The 17922-nt window shown below is 40.6% G+C and overlaps 1 pseudogene; it reads left to right on the top strand.

The window, feature by feature from the left end:
- The first annotated feature begins 1166 nt into the window (after positions 1-1166).
- On the top strand, positions 1167-2578 carry LOC103009950 (elongation factor 1-alpha 1-like; annotated as a pseudogene).
- Positions 2579-17922: the final 15344 nt, after the last annotated feature.

Raw genomic sequence — 17922 nt, forward strand, 5'->3', positions numbered from 1 at the left:
GGCTTTTTGTTTTTCATGCTTTTCTTTTTGTTGGCCTTGTGCTGAGTTTGTTTACAAAAGATGTATTTTGTTTAACCAAATATTAAAAATGGAAAACTCTGTACATTAAAAAATTCATTCTAGATGTATCATAGACTTAAATGTAAAAGGCTAAATAAAGCTTCTAAAGGAAAATGAGCTTCATGACTTCAAGATAAGAAAAGATTTTTAATAAGTACTAATCATAAAGAAAAAGATCATTTGAGTACATTAAAATTTAAAACCTCATTAAAGGTAAGGAAAGACTTAAAATAGAAGACAAAAAGAACTGATCATAAAGAAAAAGACTGATAAATTTGAGATTAATTTAACATTGGTATTCATACTTTCCATTTATTAAAGGATACAGAATATGCAGAAAATATTTGCAACACCTATAACCTACAAAGAGCTCATGTATGAAATACATAAAGAAATCCTATAAACCAATAAGAAAATGACAGTCAACCCAGAAGAAAAATGGGCAAAAGATTTGAACAGACGCTTCTGGGGAAAAAAAAAAGGATATCCAATGGACAATAAACATACGAAAAGATACTTAACATCCCTAATAATTAGAGAAATGCAAATAAAAACTATAACCAGACATCTTTATATACCCACCAGAATGGCTAAAATTAAAAGACCAGCACTACCGGGTGTTGATGAGGATGTGGACAACAGATGCTCTTATATGGTGCTGGAAGAGTGCCGATTGGTACAACACTTTGGAAAATTTTTTATAGTATTTAATAAAGTTGAAGGTACATATAAATTTTTACCCAGCAATGCCATTTATAAGAATATACCCAATAAAAATATGTGCACACGTTCTTTAAAAGACATATACAAGAACATGTCTTTTATGTTCATAGCAGCTCTATTTGTAATCATCTCCAACTGGGAACTCCCTCAAAGCCCATCGACAGAAGAATGAATAAACAAATAGTGGTATATTCATACAATAAAATACTATTAAGCAGAGTAAAACAATAACAGTAGCTACACATAACAACCTGGGTGAATCTTAAAAACATATTGTTGAGTAGAAGAGGCCAGATCCACAAGAATATATATTAGCTTTTTTCCCAACGGGTTTGCCGCCAGGACATGGCTGTCCTAAAAACCTAAGCAAAACCTAAGCAAAAATGGGAAAGGAGAAGACCCACATCAACATCGTTGTCATTGGACACGTAGATTCGGGGAAGTCTACCACTACTGGCCATCTGATCTACACATGTGGTAGGATAGACAAGAGAACCATTGGAAAGTTTGAGAAGGAGACTGCCGAGATGGGAAAGGGTTCCTTCAAGTATGCCTGGGTCTTGGACAAACTGAAAGCTGAACGCGAGCGTGGTATCACCATTGATATCTCCCTATGGAAATTCGAGAACAGCAAGTACTATGTGACCATCATTGATGCCTCACGACACAGAGACTTCATCAAAAACAGATTACAGGCACATGCCAGGCTGACTGTGCTGTCCTGATTGTTGCTGCTGGTGTTGGTGAATTTGAAGCAGGTATTTCCAAGAATGGGCAGACCTGTGAGCATGCCCTTCTGGCCTATACTCTGGCCACACTCTGGGTGTGAAACAACTAATTGCTAGAGTTAACAAAATGGATTCCACTGAGCCACCCTACAGCCAGAAGAGATAGGAGGAAATTGTTAAGGAAGTCAGCACCTACATTAAGAAAATTGGCTACAAACCCAACACAGTAGCATTTGTGCTAATTTCTGGCTGGAATGGTGTTAACATTCAATCATTCCAACATGCTGGAGCCAAGTGCTAACATACCTTGGTTCAAGGGATGGAAAGTCACCCGTAAAGATGGCAATGCCAGTAGAACCACACTGCTTGAAGCTCTGGATTGCATCCTGCCACCAACTCGCCCAACTGACAAGCCCTTGTGTTTGCCCCTCCAGGACGTCTACAAAATTGGTGGTATTGGCACTGTCCCTGTGGGTCAAGTGGAGACTGGTGTTCTCAAACATGGCATGGTGGTCACCTTTGCTCCAGTCAAAGTGACAACTGAAGTGAAGTCTGTTGAAATGCACCATGAAGCTTTGAGTGGAGCCCTTCCTGGGGACAATGTGGGCTTCAATGTTAAGAATGTGTCTGTCAAAGATGTTCGTCACGACAATGTATCTGGTGACAGCAAAAATGACCCACCAATGGAAGCAGCTGGCTTCACAGTTCAGGTGATTATCTTGAACCATCCAGGCCAAAGCAGTGCTGGATATGCACGTGTGCTGGATTGTCACACAGCTCACATTGCTTGCAAGTTCACTGAGCTGAAGAAGATTGATCGCCATTCTGGGAAAAAGCTGGAAGATGGCCCCAAATTCTTCAAATCTGGTGATGCTGCCATCATTGATATGGTTCCTGGCAAACCCATGTGTGTTGAGAGCTTCTCTGACTATGCTCCTCTGGGCCGTTGTGCTGTTCGTGACATGAGACAGACGGTTGCTGTGGGTGTCATCAAAGCAGTGGACAAGAAGGCAGCTGGAGCTGGCAAGGTCACCAAGTCTCCCCAGAAAGCTCAGAAGGCTAAATGAATATTATCCTCAATACCTGCCACCTCAGTCTTAATCAGTGGTGGAAGAACAGTCTCAGAACTGTTTGTCTCAATTGGCCATTTAAGTTTAATAGCAAAGACTGGTTAATGATAACAATGCATTGTAAAACCTTCAGAAGGAAAGGAGAATGTTTTGTGGACCATTTGTTTTGTTTGTGGCAGATTTAAGTTATTAGCTTTTAAAATCAGTACTTTTTAATGGAAACAACTTCACCAAAAATCTGTCACAGAATTTGAGACCCATTAAAAAAGTTTAATGAGAAAAAAAAAGAATATATATTATATAATTCCATTTATATAAAGTTTAAATACAGGTCAAACCAAACTATACTGCTTAGGGTTCCATGCTTAGGAGAAAAACTACAATGAGAAACAAGGAAATAATTATCACAGAAGTTAAGGTAATAATTATCTTTCAAAAGAAAAGGTGTAGTGATTAGGGGGAATCACTTTTGGGATTTCTGGAATATTGGCAATTTTGTATTTCTTGACCTGCGTGTTGCTTTGTGAAATGTCATCAAGCTGTTTCATAAACTTCACTGTTTGTCTGTTAGACTGGCCCAAGAAGAAATAGAAAAATTGAATAAACCAATATCCATAGAAGAAACTGAAATGGTAGCCAAAGATCTACTTCCCAAAAGAAACCAGATCCTATAACGCTATGATTAGATTCTATGAAACTTTTAAGGAACAAATATTTCCTACCTTATCTAACTCTTCCTGTGCTAGCATAACCCTTACATCAGAACTAAATTTAAAAGCAGAAGAAATTTAAAATAATAAGCTCATTTATAAAAAGATACCAAGATTCTAAATATAATACTAGCAAATTGAATCTTGCAATTCATTAAAAGAATAATTATCATGACCCAGGGTTGAAAGGATATTTCAACACCAGAATATCAAGAATTCTACTAACTAGAAGGATGATGTGGGCATGAACTTAGTAGATGTCACAAAATCATTTATGTGTGGTATAGCCATACAATGGGATATTATTCAGCCATAAAAAAGGAATGATGTACTGATACATGGTACAACATGGAGGAATCTTGAAAACATGCTTAGTGAAAGAAGCCATGCACAAAAGTCCACATACAGGCATACCCTGGAGATACTGCAGGTTCAGTTGTGGACTACTGCAATAAAGCGAGTCACAGGAATTTTTTGGTTTCCCAGTGCACATAAAAATTATGTTTACACAGTACTGTAGTCTAATAAGTGTGCAATAGCATTATGTCCAAAAAAACAATTAAACATTGAAAAAACAGCCTTAACTAAGAAATACTGCTGTTGGAAAAATGGCATCAATTGACTTGTTCGATGCAGGGTTGGCAGAGACCTTCTATTTATAAAAAACACAGTATCTGTGAAGCACAATAAAATGAGGTATGCCTGTATCGTACAGTTCCATTTGTATGAAATGTCCAGATTAGGCAGATCCATAGAGACATAATTTTTCTACCAGCTGTAACAAAAAACACACCCTAGTCAAATCAGACTCATGCCAGAAATGCAAGTAGGTACTGGGCATATACCCTGAGAAAACCATAATTCAAAAAGATACATGTACCACAGTGTTCATTGCTGCACTGTTTACAATAGCCAGGACATGGAAAAAACCTAAATCAGCACATGAATGGATAAAGAAGATGTGGCACATATATACAATGGAATATTACTTAGCCATAAAAAGGAACGAAATTGAGTTATTAGGAATGAGGTGGATGGACCGAGAGTCTGTCATACAGAGTGAAGTAAGTCGGAAAGAGAAAAACAAATACCATATGCTAACGCATATACATGGAATCTAAAAAAATGGAACTGATGAACCTAGTGGCAGGGCAGGAATAAAGACACAGAGGTAGAGAACGGACTTGAGGACACGGTGGGGGAGGGGAAGCTGGGATGAAGTGAGAGAGTAGCACTGACATATATACACTACCAAATGTAAAATGGATGACTAGTGGGAAGCAGCCGCGTAGCACAGGGAGATCAACTTGATGCTTTGTGACGATCTAGAGGAGTGGGATAGGAAGGGTGGGAGGGAGGCTTAAGAGGGAGGGGATATGGGGATATATGTATACATATAGCTGATTCACATTGTTATACAGCAGAAACTAACACAACATTGTAAAGCAATTATACTCCAATAAAGATATTTTAAAAAATGCAAGTATGGTTCATTATTTGGATTTGTATTAATATTCCACTATATTAATAAATCAAAGGAGAAATACTATATAATCATCTCAGTAGATACTTAAATACCATTTAGCAAAATTGATTTCTGACTAAACAAAACAAAATCAAAACAAAAACCAGAAAGGCTTACTATCTCATAAATAGATTTTTTTTTTTGCCATTATAAAGATCCAGTATCATACTTTAATTACCATTAAAGTAAGGAAGAAGATATTATACCTTAATAATGTTCTGGAAATCCTAACCAGTACAGTTAAATAAGAAAAGAATTTAAGAGGTATCTCTTAAGGTAAGAGATACCTTTCATACCTTAAGTAAGACCCTCTTAAGGTAAGAAAGGTTTATTATTTGTAATGGTATCAAAGGATAATCAGAAACCTGAAGAGTAAAAAGAACTGTTAGGAAGTTGTGGGAAATGCAAAAAGAGCTATGATATTTTGAAGCTCTTCTCAGGAGTGGAGTATATTTCTTCATACTTTGAATTTGAGTTGAACTATATGACTTTCTTTAGAACATTTGGAAATTAGCAAGTTTGAAAAGTGCTTGTGCATTGGAACTTGCCCTCTTTAACTTTTTAAGGAAATCTGAGACCACTACTCTGTGAATTAAGCCTAGGTTAGCTTGCTGGATGGTGAGACACATGTGTCAAGTCATTGATATTACCCAAACTGACACAGAACAAACTCCCAGACCCATGAGGCCATCCCAGACTACCTAGGTCAGTTGAGGTGCCAATTGACTGCAGAGATAAACTGAACTGGCCTAGACCAGAAGGACACCAGTTGATCTGCAGAGTCTTGAGGAATAACACATGCTTGTTGTTTTAAGACACTATGTTTTGGGGTGTTTTATTATGCAGCAAAAGCTGACTGATACAGAAATTATAAGTGAATTTATTAAAGTGGTCAGCTACTTTTTCACAATTAATGTACAAAATTGACAAATGGTTAGAAAATATAATGGAGGAAAGATCCCATTTACAACAGCAACACTACCACCAATATACCTGAAAATAAATGTAACAAGAAATAGACAGGACCTATATAAAGAAAATGTAAAATCTCTATTAGGGAATATTAATTCTTGCTAAATTAATCTGTAAACTCAATGTGATCTCAATCAAAAGTCAAAAAAATTTTAAACATTAGAAAATGTTAATGGGTTCATTAGTAGAAATAAACAAGAAAACTATCTGAATGGAAAGATATTTGGGGGGGCAGTCAGATTAGATATTTTACTGCATTTTGAAGTTACAAGAATTAAAAACAGTTTGGTTCCAGAAAAAATGTAGAGAGACCAATAGAATAAAATAGAGAATCCAGAACAGACTAAAATACACATGATTTTAGTAAATGGTAATGGTGACATTTCCAACTCATGAGAGGAAAGACAGATTATTTTTAAAAGTGTTGGGACTAGTTGGGGGAATAAATTCAAGCTGTATAACCCCACTTCTTTTATCAAAGTAAATTCCAGAAGGAATGTAATGTAAAATGTTAAAATGAAACTATAAAGGTACTAGTAGTAAAGAAGCCAGATACAAAAGGTCACATTTTGTATGGTTACATTTATGTGAAATGTCCTGGGAATCCATAGAGAAAGAAAGTAGATTAGTTGTTGCTGGGGGCGGGGGGTGGACAGGGAAATGGGGAGTGACTGATGAATGGATATGAGGTTTCTTTCGGGGTGATGAAAAATTTGTAAAATTAAATAGTGGCAATGGTTGCACAACTGTGAAAATACTAAAAATCACCGAATTGTATACTTTAAAAGGGTCAATTTTATGGTATGTGAATTATATTTCAGTAACACTCTTCCTTAAGAAAAAAAGAGGAAGAAGAAAATGAAAAAGCCCAGAGACTGAAGAGTCCAGGGGAGGCTCTGACCCAAGTAATGAGGTCAGGTACAGTGGAGCTGGGTCTGGAAGGGTATTTTTCGGAAGTAGATGTTTTATACCAAGAAAGGGAGCAAAAGAAATTACCTCTCTTGGCTCTGATTACTCTATCACTCAGCCTCTTCCCAGGACTTATGGACTCTGCATGCCCTGGACAATTATTTTAAACTTAATAGATGGTTTTCAGTAAAAAAAAAAAAAAAATTACTAGAAGGAAACATGAGTGAATTCATTTATAATCTTGTAATGAATACATTTCTAAGCATGACACAAAACCCAGAAGTCAAATGGAAAATGATTGATCCATTTGCACAGAAATCAGCAGTTTTTATATGAAAACACCACATACAGGTAATAATAGTATTATAGTTATGTTTTTAAAAGATTTTTTTGTCTTTAGAGATATGTACTGAAACACGTGTGGATGAAATGATATGATGTCTTGGATTTGCTTCAAAATAACTTGGGATGGGAGTGAAGTTTGGTAACGAGTCCATGGGATACTCTTCTCTCTAATTTTTTTAAGTTTGATTTTTCCATGACAAAAAATTAAACAATAAATAGCAAGAAAAATGTATGTACAACGTAAAAAGATAAACTGGGAACAAATATTTACAGCATAAAACATTAAAAGGGCTTGGGACTTCCCTGGCAGTGCAGTGGTTAAGACTCCATGATCCCAATGCAGGGGACATGGGTTCGACCCCTGGTCCGGGAAGATCCCACATGCCGCTGAGCAGCTAAGCCCGTGCACCACAACTACGGAGCCTACGCCCTAGAGCCCATGCTCCACAACGAGAGAAGCCACCCCAATGAGAAGCCCGTGCACTGCAAAGAAGAGTAGCCCCTACTTGCCACAACTAGAGAAAGCCTGCGTGCAGCAGCAAAGACCCAACGCGCCCAAAAATAAAATATAAAAAAAAAAAAAAAAAAAAAAAAGTACGGCATTTATTCCCAAGCAAGAAGAACAGGTAGTTTGTGTTCAAAAGACCCAAACTCCCACGTGGCTTTCGGGGAAGGGTTTTTAAAGACAGTGTGAGGGAGAGGGTCACAGGTTTGCGTGATCAGCCCGTGCATATTTCTCTGATTTGTTGACAGTGAGATAACAGGGTGCTGTTTCGGGAATCTCAATTATCAACCTTCTGTGTCCAACTGGTCTGGGGTCTACATGCTAATGGTCAGCATGCAGTTAACTTCCTCCACCTGGTGGGGGTTTTAGTATCTGCAAAACAACTCAAGGATATGGTTCAGGATATTATCTATAGCCCTTGAGGAAGAACTAAAGGTCCTTGACTTTGTTTTATGGCTAAACTATTATTATTTTGTCGTGCTTGACTACTTTCCTTTGTTTCTTCATTTTCTCACTTCTCTGATTAAATTTGTTCTTTGGAATGAGGGGAAGGCCTAGGAGGTTAAAACTTTTCTACAAATAAGAGGCAGGGGACACAGGGGTCTGTCCCCGAGAAAGCCTTGCATGATCCTGCTCATTTTCAGGTTGATCTCTAAGATACATTATTACAAAATCAAGGCAGTAGATTTTCACAGAGTGTGTATTGTATGCCCCATATGTATACATTTTAAGAAAGGTGTGTGTTGCATGCACGTGTGATATGTTTATTATAATTTTTCTATAACCATAACACATTTTTCTAGGGTTATAAATAAATTGTTAATAGTGGGGAAAGGAGTAGTGATGTTGGCAGTGAAAGTGAGATTTAATTTTAAACCTTTTTGTAGTGCTTGGATTCCCCTCCCCCCATTTGCATGTATTCATTTTAATTTTTTCTAAGTTTAAAGGAAATGGAAGCTTTTGCACTCAAAGGCTGTGAACCTTGTCATATGGTTTACAAGATATAGTTGCATTTGTATGTAAGAGCTAACCATTCTTTTTTTGTCATTTTTCCCTTGCTGCTTTCAATAATTTTTCTTTGTCTTTAATTTTTGCCAGTTTGATCACTATGTCTCGGCGTGTTTCTCCTTGGGTTTATCCTGTATGGGACTCTCTGCGCTTCCTGGACTTGGGTGGCTATTTCCTTTCCCATGTTAGGGAAGTTTTCGACTATAATCTCTTCAAATATTTTCTTGGGTCCTTTCTCTCTCTCTTCTCCTTCTGGGACCCCTATAATGTGAATGTTATTGCGTTTAATGTTGTCCCAGAGGTCTCTTAGGCTGTCTTCATTTCTTTTCATTCTTTTTTCTTTATTCTGTTCTGCAGCAGTGAATTCCATCATTCTGTCTTCCAGGTCACTTATCCGTTCTTCTTCCTCAGTTATTCTGCTATTGATTCCTTCTAGTGTAGAAGGAATCATTTCATTTCATTTCAGTTATTTTATTGTTCATCTCTATTTGTTTGTTCTTTAATTCTTCTAGGTCTTTGTTAGACATTTCTTGCATCTTCTCGATCTTTGCCTCCATCCTTTTTCCGAGGTCCTGGATCATCTTCACTATCATTATTCTGAATTCTTTTTCTGCAAGGCTGCCTATCTCCACTTCATTTAGTTGTTTTTCTGGGGTTTTATCTTGTTCCTTCATCTGGTACATAGCCCTCTGCCTTTTCATCTTGTCTATCTTTCTGTGAATGTGGTTTTTGTTCCACAGGCTGCAGGATTGTAGTTCTTCTTGCTTCTGCTGTCTGCCCTCTGGTGGATGAGGCTATCTAAGAAGCTTGTGCAAGTTTCCTGATGGGAGGGACTGGTGGTGGGTAGAGCTGGATGTTGCTCTGGTGGGCAGAGCTCAGTAAAACTTTAATCCGCTTGACTTCTGATGGGTGGGGCTGGGTTCCCTCCCTGTTGGTTGTTTGGCCTGAGGCAACCCAACACTGGAGCCTACCTGGGCTCTTTGGTGGGGCTAATGGCAGACTCTGGGAGGGCTCACGCCAAGGAGTACTTCCCAGAACTTCTGCTGCCAGTGTCCTTGTCCTCACGGTGAGACAGAACCACCCCCCGCCTCTGCAGGAGACCCTCCAACACTAGCAGGTAGGTCTGGTTCATTCTCCTATGGGGTCACTGCTCCTTCCCCTGAGTCCCGATGTGCACACTACTTTGTGTGTGCCCTCCAAGAGTGGAGTCTCTGTTTCCCCCAGTCCTGTCGAAGTCCTGCAATCAAATCCCACTAGACTTCAAAGTCTGATTCTCTAGGAATTCCTCCTCCCGTTGCCAGACCCCCCAGGTTGGGAACCTGACGTGGGGCTCAGAACCTTCACTCCAGTGGGTGGACTGTGGTATAAGTGTTCTCCAGTCTGTGAGTCACCCATCCAGCAGTTATGGGATTTGATTCTATTGTGATTGTGCCCCTCCTAGCGTCTCATTGTGGCTTCTCCATTGTCTTTGGATGTGGGGTATCTTTTTTGGTGAGTTCCAGTGTCTTCCTGTCGATGATTGTCCAGCAGCTAATTGTGATTCCGGTGTTCTTGCAAGAGGGAGTGAGAGCATGTCCTTCTACTCTGCCATCTTGGTTCCTAATCTGCTAACCATCCTTTTTAACAGGTAAAATTTCAAACATTAAACCTTCTTTTTGCCTTTCTACACCTTTCTTCCATTCCTCCTTCTCTCCTTCCATTCCCCCTAGGTGTTCCCTTCCCTGTCTAAGCCCAAAACCACTGAGCATGTGGCTGTTACACAGGCGTTGGGATGTCTTTGGAAGTGCTGCCTCATACTTTTTCACAGCTCTCCTTGCACCTGGTACACTCACAGCATGAACTGAAAACTCAATACCTATTTGAAAACAAAAATTTTCTTGGGCACGATTGATACTCTTGCTTTGAAAGTCGCAAAGCTGTAGCGCTGAATCCTTCATTTCCAGCACGTCAATCATGCACTTCTTTTCACTCAGGACCCCTCACTTTTTAGGGATATCACGTCCACTGCAAGTGCCAAGCCCAAACCTCTCACTATGTGGGCATCCTCTAACTTTTCACAGGTGGTTTTCCATGTCTTTATAAAGGATCCTTTCACTTCCTTCTCAGGGTGGGCCAAGTAGAGGGAAGAGCCCTGGACCCTTGAGCCAATAGAACGAAGTTTAGCCCCAGCTTGGCCACCAACTCTAGACCCAATGTCCTCGTCTACAAAATGCAGATGAACTCTAGAAACCCTCCCACCCCCGATCCCCGCGTTCTCACTTCTGGTGCTAGGGCTCTGCAAAGAGCATCACGCCCTCCTCTTCCCTCACCATGTATATCTTAGTTATCCCCTGCCCAGAATCTTTCCTTAAATTTACTAGTTCTTTAAGATATTAGCGTAGGGCTTCCCTGGTGGCGCAGTGGTTGAGAATCTGCCTGTCAATGCAGGGGACACGGGTTCGAGCCCTGGTCTGGGAAGATCCCACATGCCGCGGAGCAACTAGGCCCGTGAGCCACAACTACTGAGCCTGTGCATCTGGAGCTTGTGCTCCTCAACAAGGGAGGCTGCGACAGTGAGAGGCCCGCGCACCGTGATGAAGGGTGGCCCCCACTCACCACAACTAGAGAAAGTCCTCGCACAGAAACAAAGACCCAACACAGCCAAAATAAATGAATGAATGAATGAATGAATAAATTAAAAAAGAAAAAAAAGATATTAGCGTAGTATATTTTCCAGGCTTTGTTTAGCTTTTTCCCGTTTTCTCTCCTTATCCTCTTATTTTCTTCTGAAGGATAATGACTCCTTCACTCAATAATTCAAATCATAAATATCAATCTAGTTTGATTGCGTCTAGGTAGACACCTCTTCTTCTCCCTCTTAAATGAAATCACAACTCAAAACCACCCCCTTGTAGAGCATTTGTAGTTTATATCACAGCCTTGAGAAGCAAGGGATAAAGCTTGATAGGGCAGAAAGCATGTGAGTCTTAGAGGAACAAGGACCAGAATCAACTCCTAGCACCACTACTTCTTCTCTTAACCTGCCTGACCCTCAGTTTCTTCATCTGTATTACAGAGGCAATCATAGTTCACTCTTGCCCACCTCCCAGTCCCCCTGCCCCACCTGGTCAGAGCTGCCAACTCAGTCTGTCCTCAGGATCTGTCATCTCTATAGGTGACACCCCCGGTGCCCAGGCCTTCCAGGAGTCCTTCTCTGCTGCCGTCATTCCCCACTCACTGCCCTCATGGCTTGCCTCACTCAGCCCATCCTCCTCAGGGAACCGGAGCCCCCTGTGTAGAAACAGTGGGGAGAGGCAGGTGGAAGGAGGCCACAGAGGAGACAGATGGGTGGAGAGGGCTGAAGGGCAGTTCTCCAGCTCCAAAAAAATTCAGTGTGAACAGACTCCTTGTGTAGTCACTGTTCCCCCAAATGGATATTTAGAATTATCTCAGAGGTAGGACTGCTTTTTGTTTGGAGATGAATCTTAACAGGGTGAGATGACTCATGCTTTCATTCCATTGTTTGGGAGGCCAACAGCTTCCTGAAAGCAGATACCAGCTCTCCCTGCAATGGTTTCTCCTTCACTCGGTTGCTTCCATCTAATCACCGAGACCTTGCAGGTGTTGTTTTATTTCACACTCATGGTGCGCTGTTCTGTGTTGTTTGCTACAACGCTTCCCACAACTTTCTTTTTCTCCCCCATCTCCAAAAATAGCAAATGACATTGCTGACCTGGATTTTCCACCTGAGTCTGTTTTTCATTTTGAGAGAGCTCAGCATGGGTGCTGAGTGTTGCCTCAGCACCAACTAAATACTGGTATTTAACTCTAGGACAGAGTCAGAGGTTATCCATTTCTGCTCTGCAGCTGCAAATCTGTCTTTATTCTTGGCATGAGAAGAAAGGATGTTGTTGGTGATGGAAGAACTACATATGGGAATAGCTTGGACGTGCCTGGATTTCTGCACAAAATATGTTCCTGAAACTTAATGTGTACGTAGATTTATCTTAGAGCAAAGTCAAGCTTACCCAAAATGACTGGTAAACACGGTTTCCATGATAACAAGTATCTTGAGAGAAGACCTACCTTTTATATGACACATGTGTAACTTGGTTTCTGCAGGCCACACCACCCAGGGCATTCAAATGGGGCCATAGGACCAGTGATAACTCTCTGGCAGGACCAGCTTCACGGGCGGGCAACCTATGTAGCTGCCCGGGCTCCACCCTCCGGAAGGTCCTGTGCTTGTAACGTGTTGTTGTCGCCATCATGAAATCCTGAAATTTTAAAACAAAGGTTCTACATTTTAATTTTGCCCTGGGCCCTGCAAACTATGTAGCCAACCTTGTTCCCTGACTCTTGGTCCATCTACTTTTGTTCTCCATTGCTACAGCCTCTGGTTAAATCCAACCCCAGTGATGTCCAGGAGCCCCCTGGGGGTGGGTTTCACAGAGGCTGATGAAGCCATCTGGTCACCTACTTTGTGCCCACTTCATTTCCTTCCTCTCCTGCGCTCACAGGCACTGTGGCCAGGATTTGTGGCAGCCCTCAGGGAGCTACAAGCAGGGTGCCGTGTCCTCGGGACTCCCCAGAGGGCTGCGTGTTCCGGCAGAAGTGTTCTCCACTCTCTTGGTAAATACATTTTACCTCTCGCCCCAAAGCCCATCTGCTTGCGCCCCAAATGCCTCACACAGCTTAATGAGAAAATGCCCCTCCAAGGTCTGCTTGTGGCCCCCTCCCTTGTCTCAGCCCCTAGACAGCAACCTGCTACCTTCCCAGTCTCCCGGTCAATGCCTCTCCTCCAAACCTTCCCTTTTCCCCTTCCAGCCACCTTCCTCCCCGCTACAGCTTCACCATCCACCCTTTGGTTCCTGTTTTCCTTGGAAGCCGTCACTAAACATGGATGAGCACTTTTCAAAGAACCACTGCATTTACCAACTCTCTGTGTGTTTTTCAGAACACCTTTTCTGGCATATGTTAATAAATGCAACAAAACAGAGGGAGGTTCACTTATCATATGAATTGGGAAACACTGCATATTAGATGCTTTTCTCAGAGATTTAACTAATCACTGTTAAGTAAGTTGAAAGTTCAGGGAAGAAACTATTTAACTTAACACAGTGTTTACCAAATTGAATTGGGGATTCAACACTTACTGCAAACACACACACACAATTAAGTTAGCATTCTGCAGACAGTATGCTTGGGGGATGCTCACTAAGAGTATAATAAAATTAATTTATGTAAATTCATTCTTAGCATAATTTAATCTTTCTTTGAGGACTCATAAGGTACCAGTATTTATCATTTGATCTCTGGACAAATGGAACTTAAACACACTCTGAATCACACTTAAAACACACTAAGGATATTTAGCCTTACAGAGAGCTAGGTACATAGATAGCACAGACTTGCTGCATTACTGAATTTAAAGAAACTCTTTGGGCCTCAGTTTCTTATAGGGGTTGGGTAGTTGGTCTCTAAGATCACTTAATAAATGTTGAGTCTTGTATGCCAGGCACTGAGATGTGCAGAACAGGCTCCTCCTCCAAGAGAATTCACAGTTCAGTAGAAAACAAGCAAGAAACAAATAACGATACTATAACATGATATTGTTACAAGAGATATATACTTAGTGCTATGGGACACTGAGTTGGGTCTTAAAGTGTGAGCAGGGGTTTGTTAGGATGAGAACATACGGGGAAAGGGACTTCCAAGCTAAGTGTACAGCACATGTAAATGCATGGAGGCCTAAAGCACTAAAACTTTTAGAGACACTCTAGGTCTAAATTCCTTGACTTTAAAAAGTTTTAATAAATTTTCATAAATTCCATAATGCAAATCATCATGCCCAAAATCAGAATTTGATATGTTAAGTCTCCTTACAGTGGAATATTCTGAGCTTTCCAGAATTCAGGTAATATTCTGAGGTTTTCTTAAGAAAGATAAATTACTGGATAGTAACTAATCCCACACCCCTTCAAAGTCTGCATATGCCAGGAAGCCCAGCAACAGTGGCCAAATAGCTCTGGTCCTGCTAGTGGTTCCCATTCTGCAGACTTTTGTCCTTCCCGAGTGACATCTGGACGGCTCACGAGGGTCAGTCCAGAGCCTCACGTCCCAGGCTTTTTCCACTTGTGCTCCACAGCTCTCTGGGTTTCAACGGCAGCTTCTAGGGTTCTGTGGCTCGTTCCAACGAAATAGTGTGTGCGTGTGTGTGTAAAATTACTGAGGCTTCTCATATTTGACCTTTGAGCCTATAATTTTGAATCTGGTTCCTTTTTCTCTTCTGTCTCCAGAGGAAACTCCCACCTTCATCCTGTAGTGGGGCATCTGTTTTTCAGTGCAAAGACCGTACCAGGAAGATGATGGTGCAGATCGTGGTTCTCCTGGGTAGAGTATTTGTAAAATTTGTATTTCTGTTAACTGCATAAGAAATATTAAAAGGGGGCTTCCCTGGTGGCACAGTGGTTAAGAATCCGCCTGACAATGCAGGGGACACGGGTTCGAGCCTGGTCTGGGAAGATCCTACATGCCGCAGAGCAACTAAGCCTGTGTGCCACAACTACTGAAGCCTGCGCGCTTAGAGCCCGTGCTCCGCAACAAGAGAAGCCACTGCAATGAGAAGCCTGCGCACCGCAACGAAGAGTAGCCCCCGCTCGCCGCAACTAGAGAAAGCCCACGCTCAGCAACGAAGACCCAATGCAGCCAAATATAAATAAATAAAATAAACTTTAAAAAATATTAAAAGGAAGATTAAAATATAAAGCACATCATGATAATGCTGTCAGAAAAATCTATTAGAAAAACTGCTGCCACAGCCTCCGCTCCTAGCATTCATGTGTACCTATGACTTATCATTATTCTTATTTATCAGTTATTTCAGGGTGTTTCTTCCCAGCAAGGTCCCAGGATACATTTTGATTATGAGTTTCTTTGTTTGCTTTATAAACAATACTAAACCACTATCAACTAAAATATGGTGCTTAATAAAGCAACCAGTGATGCCCTGATATATGTGCATTTGAAGTCAAGGCCTCATGTTACTTAGGAGAGGTGACTCATTAGGTGGGATTTTGCAGGAGTTATTTATTTATTTATTTATTTTAAAGTTTATTTATTTATTTATTTTTTGGCTGTGTTGGGTCTTCGTTTCTGTGCGAGGGCCTTCTCTAGTTGTGGCAAGCGGGGGCCACTCCTCATCGCGGTGCGCGGCCCTCTCACCATCGCAGCCTCTCCCGTTGCGGAGCACGGGCTCCAGACGTGCAGGCTCAGCAGTCGTGGCTCACGGGCCCAGTCGCTCCGCGGCATGTGGGATCTTCCCAGACCAGGGCTCGAACCCGTGTCCCCTGCATTGGCAGGCAGACTCTCAACCACTGTGCCACCAGGGAAGCCCGCAGCAGGAGTTATTTTTAAATGAACTCCTCAGCATGCGTTGTCACCTAAAAAAAAAGAAGGGTTTTTAAAGGATGGACCAAAAAAAGGGCTAATTTAGATGACTGAGAAAATAGCTTGAAAAATATAGGCCATTTGCTCAGGCTAGAGAGGGTGCCCCAGGGGTAAGGATATAGGAACTGGACAAACAGAGCAGAGCCACTAAATAGGAGGGAGAGAGGAATTGAGGGAAAATTTTGAGAGGTGCCTAAATTTTATCTTGGTTGACCATGCTAAATGTTATAATGCTTTAAATTTTTATTTTGATTAGATGTGTCTAACATCCAAGTAACAGTATGTTCAATCCACACAACAGAGTACTACACAGCTGTAAAAACCAATGAGTACTATATGGAACAATCCTGCAAATATAGGGTTAGAGAAAACAAAGCAAGGTAGGAAAAGTGTCTATGCAATACTACTGTTTTATCTAAGAAGAGAGATTAAATACACAAAAATATTTGCTTTTCTTTTTTAAATGGAAGAATAAACCGTAAAACTTTGTTTTTTAAAAAAGATTATCTCAGGGCTTCCCTGGTGGTCCAGTGGTTAAGAATCCGCCTTCCAATGCAGGGGACACAGGTTCGATCCTTGGTCGGGGAACTAGGATCCCACATGCTGCGGGGCAACTAAGCCCGTGCACTGCAACTACTGAGCCCGTGAGCCACAACTAGAGAGACTGTGTGCCACAACTAAGACCTGATGCAGCCAAAAAAAAAAAAAAGATTATCTCTCTTGGGGGGGAGGGGTCAGGTGGAGGGGACTGGAGAAGAAGCCACCATCATATGAATATGTCTGGTTTGAGGACTTGACTTCAGAAGCTGGTAAACATTTTACATAATTTCATTTAAAAATATTTTTCATAAAGTTTTTAAAAACTAAAATAAAAAAATCAAAATGAAACAAATGAACTAAAATGTACTTGGAGAAGTAGCAACACAGAAAGGAACTATTTCAAGGAACTATTTCAAGTGACTAATTTGATTTTCATTGTTATTATATACCTTAAAAATAACTACACAGCAATCTTAAATGGATTTCAGTAATCATATTATGGGTGGAAGTGTTAGAACAGTTTTTCTAAGACAGCTGCACATTTATTGTAAAATAAAACAAATAAATAATTGTGTTGATGTCTTTGAGGATTGGGATTTTTGAAAAGAGAGAGAGAAAATACAAACGTAACATTGGTGAAGTTAGGAAACATCCTGGGACTTCCCTGGTGGTCTAGTGGTTAAGACTCCGTCTTGTTTGAAAATGTCATATAAACTTATGACAGATCTTCTCTTAAAGAAGAAGAGTATTTCCTAACTTTCTACTGAAATGGCCCAGAAACCATGATCAACCCTGTAGCCTGACAACCCTAGAGCCCAGAGTATTGTCTCTAAATCTCATTGCCCATTAAAAGGAATCAGGGCCATTGGAGTAATGGCTGATTCCAGATCTGAGGCCAAAAATTCATGAGCTGAGACCGGATGATTCCAGATCTGAGGCTGAAAATTCATGAGCTGAGACCGGAATATAAAGAATCCTGTTATACTAGAAATCAAGAAAATTACTAGGATCATGTTTAAAAGACTCAGAAGCCAACCTGAATAAACTCCCACTGGCCAAATATGGCACAAATGAATATTAATAATAATAATAATAATGGCAATGGATTGAAATACATAAAAAACCATGAGTTCATAATGATACTTAAAACAAAACAAAATGAAACACTCACTGGCCAGCTTTGGCAGATGCTAGGGAACCAATTCATTATTTTGAAAATTCGTGAATAATCAGGCATTTACCTTACATTTCCTGTATAATCTGTACTTCAGGGTACAAATAATTGATGAGGGGTACTTCTTTAGAGAAGTATTCCAGCTAATAAATGAGGAAAGAATGAGAGTATATCACCATTTGCAACTTCTAATTAATTAACGGACCTAGACACTTATCAGTGGCT

The sequence above is a fragment of the Balaenoptera acutorostrata genome, chromosome 12 (assembly GCF_949987535.1).
Source record: "Balaenoptera acutorostrata chromosome 12, mBalAcu1.1, whole genome shotgun sequence".
Lineage (NCBI taxonomy): Eukaryota > Metazoa > Chordata > Mammalia > Artiodactyla > Balaenopteridae > Balaenoptera > Balaenoptera acutorostrata.